This window comes from Dipodomys merriami, unplaced genomic scaffold, assembly GCF_024711535.1.
Source record: "Dipodomys merriami isolate MVZ:Mamm:240054 unplaced genomic scaffold, mDipMer1.0.p SCAF_423, whole genome shotgun sequence".
In the NCBI taxonomy this organism is placed as follows: Eukaryota; Metazoa; Chordata; class Mammalia; order Rodentia; family Heteromyidae; genus Dipodomys; species Dipodomys merriami.
The window spans coordinates 871047-881176 of NW_027205860.1; the positions used below are offsets into that span (position 1 = coordinate 871047).

A 10130-nucleotide genomic window follows, 5' to 3' on the forward strand; every position below is an offset into this window, starting at 1 on the left:
GTAGACTGCAGCTCCGGATCAATGCCTAAGTGCTGAATTCAAGCCCCAGGACTGGCACAAAAATAAATAAATTAAATAAAAAATAGGGGATACACATGCATTAGCATGTGCACGCACACACACAAGAGAAACAGACAGATATGTTAAAAAGTAGAACTCAGGTAATGAGCAAAGCATCAGGTATTGAGTCCTAGTTTCACAACCCAAACAAAAGAAAATTTAGAACTCAAGTGCTTATGGTAGTTTTGTAAATTTAAGAACAAAAACACTGGGGATGGGAAGGTGGCTCAGTGGTAGAGTGTTTGTCTTGTATGCATGAGGCCTTGAGTTCAATTACTGAGCACCACATAAGCAGAAAAAGTTGTAAGTGGCGCTGTGGCTCAAGTGGTAGAATACTAGCACTGAGCTAAAGAGCTGAGGGTCAGCACCCAAGCCCAGAGTTTACTCCCCACAACTCACCAAAAAGAAAGAAAAGAAACACTACTTATTAATATACGCTTATTGAAAAACACTGTATTTTCCAAAAAAGGTAAAATTTCAGCAGAATAGTCCCATTGTTTTACATCTTTAATAAATCTCTTCATCCTTTAGCCTAATGAAAGACACCTGTATTCTCTCATCTGCTTTTATACTGTCTGTTGGGTTATGTTGTTTCAAGTATATGCAGAAAAACTACCTTACAAAGTCACTTAGTTAGAAAAGGAAGAAGTATTTTAGTTGCCTTCTCAGATTATCAATAAAGCTAATGCTGGCATACTCCTTAATATTACACTAAAACTCAACTAGTGGTCATCTCTTAAAATTTAGTTGTAATGAGATACATAGCAATGAGCCTGAAGCTATACCATAAGATTTTCTGCTTGGATGTATTAAATTAAAATCAGTTAGTCTTTTCTTTTCTTTTGCCTGTACATGATTTGCTAACATCACACATTAAATAATGGGAAAATACTCACACTGAGTCACACAAATCTTCCAAATGCTGACCAACTGTCCTGAAATCAATGAATATAGCTGTTATTATCAACACAGATTTCATCAGCATAGTCTGTAAACAGCACTGGGAAGCTACAAAGCTCAACAGAGCAATAAATACATTCTACAAAATTGAAACTTAGTTTGAATGTGTATCATGACTCATACATCGTTGCTTTTCTCATTGTAAAGGCTCATTTCATTCACTTTTAAGAAATGTTCACCAAATAAAATTCTAGTCTCTATGACCACTTGTATACTTCAGAGTGAAAATGTCATTCCATGGCAAAGTAAATAGTTCATTTAAACACTACAAATGGGCTAGGCACTGGTGGCTCATGCTTGTAATCCTAGCTACTGAGGAAATTAAGATCTAAGGATCATGGGTCAAAGCCAGTCCAGACAGAAAAGTCTGTGAGACTCTTATCTCCAATAAACTACTCAGAAGAAGCCAGAAGTGGTGCAGTGGTTCAAGTGGTAGAGCACTACCCATGAGCAAAAAAGCTTAGGGCAACATCCAAGCCCTGAGTTCAAATCCTAGGACCAGCTTTAAAAAAAAGACAAAACTTAGTTCATTGGATTCCACTTTCTTAAAATAGCCAATTAGCAGAGAATATGTCTTAGAAATATATCTAATTAAATGTTAAAATTAAACAACCCTTAAGATTCATTTGTCCAGAAATTACATTTTATACTAACTGCCACATTACCTAATTACTATAAAAAATGAGCAGCTTCAACATTCATATTTTCTAAGAGATACAGGCTTTAAATTGTGGAGGCAGGGAGGGGGAAGAGTGCCACTCACGTTTTAGGTACTACCAACTTTTCTGCCTCAATTCAAGATGGAATTAAGGATCCCACAAGTCATGAGGCACAGATGAAGTATCCAGAGATATAAAGAAACATCAGCCAAACTGAGGACAAACTCTGAAAAAGCAATCTTTAACTGTAATCACTGGCAGGGGTGTATGAACAATATCAGTATGAAGGATGATAAGAGAAGTCTGACAGGGGAAAAAAAAAGAAGACATAAGCAAGAGGCTGACGTGTTTGAACACCTAGATGGGGGAAAGTTGCAAAAAAAATTCTACATGAAAATTCTTACTGCAAAAAAGAGAGAGATGCAGGGTACCAGTGGCTATCCCTGTCAGACTGCTACTAAGGCAGCTGAGATCTGGGGATCATAGTTGGAAGCCAGCGTAGGAAGAAAACTCCGTGAGACTCCTATCTCTAATCACACACAAAAAAAAGCTGGAAGTAGAGGTGTGGCTCAAGTCCTTAAAGGTCTAACTTTAAGCAAAGAAGGTCAGGGACAGCAAGCAGACCTTGAGTTCAAGCCCCAGGACCAGCACAGGTGTTGTGCGTGCACACACACAAACACACAAATCACTCTAGTAATAATAAATAATCTAGTAATAATAATAATAATAATAATAATAATAATAATAATAATAAATACCCTAGTAATAATAAATACTCTAGTAATAATAAATACATTGCATCTTCCCACTCCGATTCTGAATTTTCATATTACCTTTTTTCTCTTCTTCCTCTTCCTCAAAAAATTCTGCTAGGGAAAATGCTTCTGAGTTGTTCTAATTCAAATATTAGAGCCTCTAATTCTTCTCCACTCAGAGAGTTAAGGAAAGATTTCACCTGAATGAAAATAATAAAATATTGTGTAAATATTAATGAAAAAATCTCACAAGGAGAAAAGACTGAAGAGCTCATGCCAGCACAGCTCTGTGTGTGTGTGTGTGAGTGTGTGTGTGTGTATGTGTGTGTGTGTTTGTGTTGGTCCTAGGGCTTGAACTCAAGGCCTGGGTGCTTACCTTTTGTGCTCAAGTCTAGCACTCCATTATTTGAACCACAGCACAACTTCCAGGTTTTTGGTGTTTAATTGGAGATAAAAGTCTCACAGACACTCTTATCTGAGCTGGCTTCCCACCATAATCATCAGATTTCAGTCTCCTAAGTAGCTAGGATTGCAGTACCCAGTTCTAATTTTTTTTTATTTTTTACAGATCCTGGAGCTTGACCCGGGAGCTATCCCTGAGGCTCTTTGTTCTCAAGGATAGCGATATACACTTGGAGCTACAAGACTACTTCCAGCTTTCTGAGTTGTTTATCAAAAATAACCTGTCTGGTCTGGCTTTCAATTAACCTCAGATCTCAGCCTCCTGAGCTAGGATTAGAGCCAGAACTAATTTTTTTAATAACCGTAACACTAGGATAGTGTTTATTACTAGGATACGGTTTAGTAACAGTAGCACAGAAGACGCTAACAGAGCTAAAAACAAGAAACCAACATCCCTGGCTCTTTCTCCCTCCTTTCTTCTCCAACCCTTCACTTCTGAGCTAAACCAGCAGCTGCCCACAGAGGCTGATTCTCTAGAGAGATGTATGCATTCTACGGCTGTATCTAAAAAATGCCCCCGGTTGTTTCATTTCTCCTATCTCTGCATGGTGAGTGGGGAGCCCAAGGCCAGACAGTTCTTTGCTTCCCAAAGTAACATGCTCTGCTACACTGGATTTGCCCACCAGGGGTGCTGTTCGCTGAGAGCCCTGCCCACAGAAATTCCACAGGCCACTCAAGTCCCCTCCCTGGGCCTTTGGCTTCCCTACCCCAAAAACTCAGGTTGAAGGAATGATTGTCAGTCCACATTCCCTACAACCACATGCTTTCACCATTATTCACCATATTCCACCCATCTCATCTATTAGGATCCCTTCCATCTTTCTACCGTTTCTCTCACATTTCTTTTTTTCTTTTTTGGCCTCGGTCGTGGGGCTTGTACTCTGGGCCTGGGCGCTGTCCCTCAGCTCTTCAGGTCAAGGCTAGCGCTCTAACACTTGAGCCACAGTGCCACTTTCGGCTTTTTCTTTTTGCTTATGTGGTGCTGAGGGCCTCAGGCATGCAAGACAAGCACTCTACCACTGAGTCACCTTCTCAGCCCCACACATTTCTATGACCTTTTTAATTACAAAGAAATCAATAGAAGAAAAATAGAGCCAAAAGAAAGCATTACGAAACTCTGAATACTTTCCATCTCTTTTCCACTTGGAGGAGAAACTGTTGGTGTTCAGGAGAAAGGAATTGAGGTTCTCAGGAAACTACAAGAAGGCAAGAGGGCTGACAAGAGAAAGAAAACCATCCTTAAACATGAATGCAAGGGTAGGAATGTCGCTTAGTGGTAGAGTGCTTGCCTAGCATGCATGAAGCCGTGGGTTGGATTCCTCTGGACCATATACACAGAAAAAACTGGATATGGGGCTGTGGCTCAAGTGGTAGAGTGCTAGCCTTGAGCAAAAGGATCTCAGGGACAGTGCCCAGGTCCTGAGTTCAACCCCCAAGTCTGACAAAAAAAAAAAAAAGAATGCAGCCAGGTGTCAGTGATACACACCTGTAATCCTAGCTACTTGGGAGGCTGAACGGATCTGAAAATCACTGTGCAAAGTTTGATCCCTTTTGCCCAGAGACACCGGCACCCATTTATCTCAAGGAAAAGCAACAAAGGCCCTTCAGGGATGCTATAGGTCTCTAAGATTGAAGCCTCCCCGCCCCCACTTCTGAAGGACATGAAGGAGACACAAAGCTATTGTGCAGATGGCATTATCTCTGAAGAACACCTGGCTATTGTGGGAAGGAGATGCACAGGGGGTCAAGGATGGAGATGATCTACAAAGTGCGTTCTGTTGGAGATCAAAGAAGGATCGCTTCAGAGGAACTTCACACGTGGAGAATCCAAAAAGGAACTTATGTCAAGATGGAGGAAACCCACACTTTCCTTCTGTGGCCATCAAAGAGATGCCAAGGTCTCTGCTGTGTGCTTTCCCATTTTCTCACATACTGCCTGAGTCCTATAATAGCCCACACTATGTAATCCTCACCACTAAATGCCCATGAGAATTCACCTCAAGTGAAGGTAAAGTCTACTTTGTACTGTGTGGGCTATGGCCCTAAGCAGGATATAAATCCATCCAAGACATGTTTACAATCTGGATCAGAAGCAAAAACAAAACAAAACAAAACAAAACAAAAAACCCATGGCCTGAATCTGGATGCTAGTGGCTCATGCCTATAATCCTAGCTCTTCAGAAAGGCAGAGACCTTGGTTTGAAGCCAGCCTAGGCAGAAAAGTCTGTGAGAGCCTGATCTCCAATGAATCAGCAAAGAATTGGGAACAGGAGCTGGGAAGGTGGCTTAGTGGTAGAGTGCTTGCCTACCATGGCTGAATCCCTGGGTTCAATTCCTCAGGGCCACATACACAGAAAAGCCAGAAATAGCGCTGTGGTTCAAGTGGTAGAATACTAGCCTTGACCAAAAGAAGCTTAGGAACAGTGCCCAGGACCTGAATTCAAGCTCCACGACTGGCAAAAAAGGGTTGGAAATGGAGCTGTGGTTGATATGGTAAAGTACCAGTCTTAAGCAATAAAAGCCAAATGAGAGCTCCAGGCCCTGAGTCCAAGCCCTAGTACTAGCACAATTATAAATGCACACGCACACACACACACACACACACACACACACACACACACACACACACACACACACACACACACAGAGTTTAGAAGGGGGAAGAAATGAATTAGAAAGGGTTGAGAGAAGGTTGAGACGATATGAATTCCTGCTGATCTTGTCACCACAGTGAGTCAGGCAAAAGTTCTGTTTCCTTTCCAGCTATGCTGACTCACTCCTCTAGAGGTAGATATAGGAGAACCATAGTGGAAGGCTAGCCAAGACAAAATTTAGTGAGAATCTACCGAAAAAGGAGGAAGAGGAGGACGAGGAGGACGAGGAGGAGGAGAAGGAGGAGGAGGAGGAGGAACAGGAGGAGGAAGAGGGGGAGGGGAGGAGGAGCAGGAGGAGGAGGAGGAAGAGGAGGAGGAGAGAAGGAGGAGGAAGAAGAGGAGGAGGAGGAGGAAAAGACACTGGTGGCTCACATATGTACTACTAGCTATTAGGAGGCTGAGATCTGAAGGTCAAATTCTCAGCCAGCCCAAACAGAAAACCCTCTGAGTCTTATATCCAACCATCCAGCAAAAGACAGGAAGTAGAGGTGTGGCTCAAGGGGTAGAATGCCAGCCTTGAGCCTCAAAGCCCTGAATTCAAACTATAATACAAATACTTAAAAACAAATCCAGACATGATAATGCATGACTATAATCCCAGCTACTCTGGAGGCAAAGGTAGAATGACTGTGGTCCAAGGTCAGTAGGAGTAAAAACATGATACCCCTATCTGAGGGAAACAAAGAAAGAAAGAAACCCCAAAAGTAAACAGGACTGAGGGTATAGGTAATATAGTAGAGTACTTGCCTGGTAAATGTGAGACCTTAAATTCAATCCCAAGCACCACAAAATAATCCAGTTTTGTTTGTAGTTTCTTAGGTATCTCTGGGAAGGTATGTGGAAAAGAGATTTCCCAAATAGAAAAGGGACCCTCTGGACACTGGTGGCTCATGCCTTTAATCCTAGCTACTCAGGAGGCTGAGATCTGAGGATCACAGTTCAAAGCCAGCCAATGCAGGAACATCTGTGGGACTCATCTCCAATTAACCACCAGAAAACCAGAAGTGTGCTGTGACTCAAGTGGTAGGGAACTGAAGAGCTCAAGATCAGTCCCCAGACCCAGAGCTCAAGTCGCATGACTGACAAAAAAAAGAAAGAAAAAGAAAGAAAAGGGAACCCTACTAGATTTTCCATGCCCCACTGTGACCCTTGAGGAAATTAGATTAACAATACAAGCTTGAAGTCATTCACAAAACCTCACACAAGTTAGCTGATAGTACCTTGCCAGTTGCCAGGAGTGGGAGAATTTGACGGCTTCTGCCAAACAGAGAATTAGGGGCTTCGTAAGTGACCTTCATGTCTCTATGTGGGTTGGAGCTCCTCATTCACAAACTGGTCACTTGGATGAAGGGTAGCCTAGCAACTTCTCTATTATCCTTTTATTGTTTTTCTTCTTTTTTTTTTTTGCTACTGTTATGCAAGAGTGGCACAGTGGATCTGGATTGGCAAAGGAGTTTTGTGACATGGAAGTCTGCTCTTCGTGATCCTATTTAAGATATTCATTCTGGTCATAGATTTACCAGAAAGAGTCACTTTTTATTCCCATACCTATTTACTTCTCTGAGGCAGAAATGTTTACTCTACATGTGGAAAAAAGAAAAAGAAAAAGAAAGTGTTAGAAAGAAGGCAGTTCTGTGGGTTTTTGAAACAGTTGACTCAACTTCTTGTGGTTCAGCCCATTATTTGTTGTTATTGATGTGGGGCTTGAACTCTGGTCCTGGGTGCTGTCCCTCAGCTCTTCAGCTCAAGGCGAGCACTCTATCAGTTGAGCCATAGTGCCACTTCCAGTTTTCTGGTGGTTTACTGGAGATAAGAGTCTCACAGACTTTACTGCCCACGCTGGCTTTGAACCAGGATCCTCAGCTCTCATGTCTTCTGAGTAGCTAGGATTAAAGGTGTGAGTCACCAGCACCCAGCCAGACTGTTTATTTTTTAGGCGGGTTATACCCTCACTCCTAATTCCAGCTTAATTTTTTGAATATATTTTCTAACTTCCCTATTACCTTACCCTGCCTATATTATCCCAACTATGGTTTCTTTTGAATTGTTAATAGATTGCAGAAAATTTAGTAGAAATCATATCTTGAATTTGGAGGGTAAGCTCATGCACACATGTTTGCCAGTCCTGGGGATTGAACTCAGGACCTGAGCACTGTCCCTTGATCAAGGCTAACACTCTACCACTTGAGTCATAGCTTCACATAGCTTTTTGGTGGTTCATTGGAGATAAAAGTTTCATGGGCTTTCCTGCCTGGGTTGGCTTTGAACCACAATCCTCATATCTCAGCCTCCTGAGTAGCTAGGATGACAGATGTGAGCCACCAGTACTTGGCTCATATATTGAATTTTCAATGTGAATCTTTTCTCAGGCTGATGAATGGGATTTTCTCCTGCAAAGCTGAGAAGAGACAGTACCTACAACTTCAGATCAGCCCAGCAATTCTGAGTTAATAACTAACCACTCTAGCACACTGTTGCTAGGCAAAGATATCCAGTAGTCAGGGTGAATTAAACACATTTTCCAACACACAACATTTTTGCTTATAATCATCTTTTCACATACAACTCCATCACACATTAGGGAGCACCTGAGAAAACTCAAACAAGGCTGGGGAAAAGAAAAAAAGACAATTACAATTCGGGCACTGATGGCTCACAACAGTAATCCTAGCTACTCAGGAGACTAATATTTGAGGATCATGGTTCAAAGCCAGCCCAGGCTGGAATGTCCTTAAGACTTTTATCTCCAATGTACCACCAAAAAGCCAGAAGTGGAACTGTGGCACAAGGGGTAGTATACTAGCCTTGAGTAGAAAAATTCAGAAACAGAGCCCAGGTCCTGAGTTCAAGCCTCAGGACCAGAACATGCACCCGTGCGTGATTGCGTGCATGCATGCATGCACATGTGCACGCACGCACGCACACACACACACACACACACACACACACACACACACACACACAAAATGGCTCACCATTTCCTTCCCAAGATACCTGGCTCCAGAAAGCACCACAGCATCACTATTTGCAGTGCCCATGAGACAATCGACATCCTATAAAAGACAAGTGTTGTGTTTAGATCAAATGTTTGCTCTTGTATGTAAAGCATGGTTACCTTGACAATGAAGGCCACCCGTATGAAGCACTAAGCACTGTCCCGTATGAAGTTTGCCATGTATGTCAATTCACTTCATCCTGGCAGTAATTAGCTTGAAAGGAAAGCTATGATGCTCTCATTTAACAGAGCAGAAAGTTGAGAATGAAGGAATACAGGATCTTACTCATAAACAGTCCTTAAGATGGTGACAGTCCTGTAGCCTGGGTAACCTAGTTCTGAAATCAAGTTCCAAAAAGAATGTCCTCATTATAATGACCTCACAATTCTAGTTGACCAAGAACTCAGGGAGGGTCAACGATGTGTGCCAGGGGAAGGCAGCAAATGTGATAATCTTGGTGATGGGCTGGACCTATCAGTTGTGAAATAACCAAAAAACAACTTGGAACACATAGGAGTGAATTCAGCAGGAGCATCTGCTCCAGGTCTCAGCAGGAAACAAATGCCCCATGGAAAGCCCAGTACTAGTAGATCATGCCTATTATCCTAGCTATTCAGGCAGCTGAGGTTTGAAGATCAAGATTTGAAGCCAGCCTTGGCAGAAAAGTCTGTAAGACTCTGATCTCCAATTGATCAAAAAGGAAGAAGTGGAGCTCTCTTGAGTAAATCAAAACAAGCAAGAGAGACTCAGAGTCTAAGTACTTGTACACCCCCCCCACACACACACACAAATTCAGTTCACTTTTGTGAACCAACTGGAAGAAAGAAGTGATGGGTAGGAGATTAAAGAATAAACAAGGGCCACTGAGCCACATGGAGATTGGCAGCAAAAGAGAGCTGTGGATTCCCCGAGGTCAAAGGAGATGAAAGCTCAGAAGAAGTGCTATCAGAGTCCACAGAGAGTCAGATTTGTGCACCAGGGGCCCTCCATCAGGGGCCACAAAGATGGAACCCATGATGATTACCAGTGTCACACTGAATCAAGAAAGCACTAGAGAAGCGCCTAGGCCTCCTTCCTGCCTCCCACCGACCCAACCCAGCCAAACACATTCAAGTGTAGTAGTTCACTGGCCCCTTTCCATGTGAGACCAACCAGCAAAACTCATCCAGGTGAAGTGTTCTAGAAGGACCAATCTCCCAGGAGAGGAAATGGGTCAGAAGAGCTTCAAAATAGATTTGGAGAGAGCTGAAAACTCAATTATATAAGACAGCTTTGGCCGAGGAATGGTAACCCAGTGGAAACTTTCACTGTAACCTTCACCGTACAATGTGAATGGTTGACACCCGCAGAGAAAGGAGAGGTTCCCCAATGCCCCACTGAGCAGCATCAAGCAGAGAAAATTAAAAGATTCTCTTCATTTGAATGAAGGTCAAGCACATCTCTACCAAATCTGTAGAAGAGTGTGCTGTAGCATACTGCTTTATTTTGTTGTTGTCTTCTCTGGAGGCTGGCACTGGGACGTGAACTCAGGGTCTGGGCTTGTCCCTGAATCTTTTTTGCTTGTTTGTATGTTTTGCTCAGGGC

General features: G+C 42.6%; 1 long non-coding RNA gene across 5 annotated transcripts in view; it reads right to left on the bottom strand.

Moving 5' to 3' along the window:
- The window catches only part of LOC138807629 (uncharacterized), a 33461-nt gene extending 24589 nt beyond the window's left edge, over window positions 1–8872 (bottom strand). For all 5 annotated transcript variants that reach the window (XR_011366218.1, XR_011366217.1, XR_011366216.1 and 2 more), the window contains exons 1-4: window positions 8832–8872; window positions 8526–8603; window positions 6771–7130; window positions 2513–2634 (exon numbers count right to left, since the gene is read on the bottom strand). This is a non-coding gene — a long non-coding RNA (uncharacterized lncRNA). The remainder of the gene's footprint in view (window positions 1–2512; window positions 2635–6770; window positions 7131–8525; window positions 8604–8831) is intronic.
- Window positions 8873–10130: the final 1258 nt, after the last annotated feature.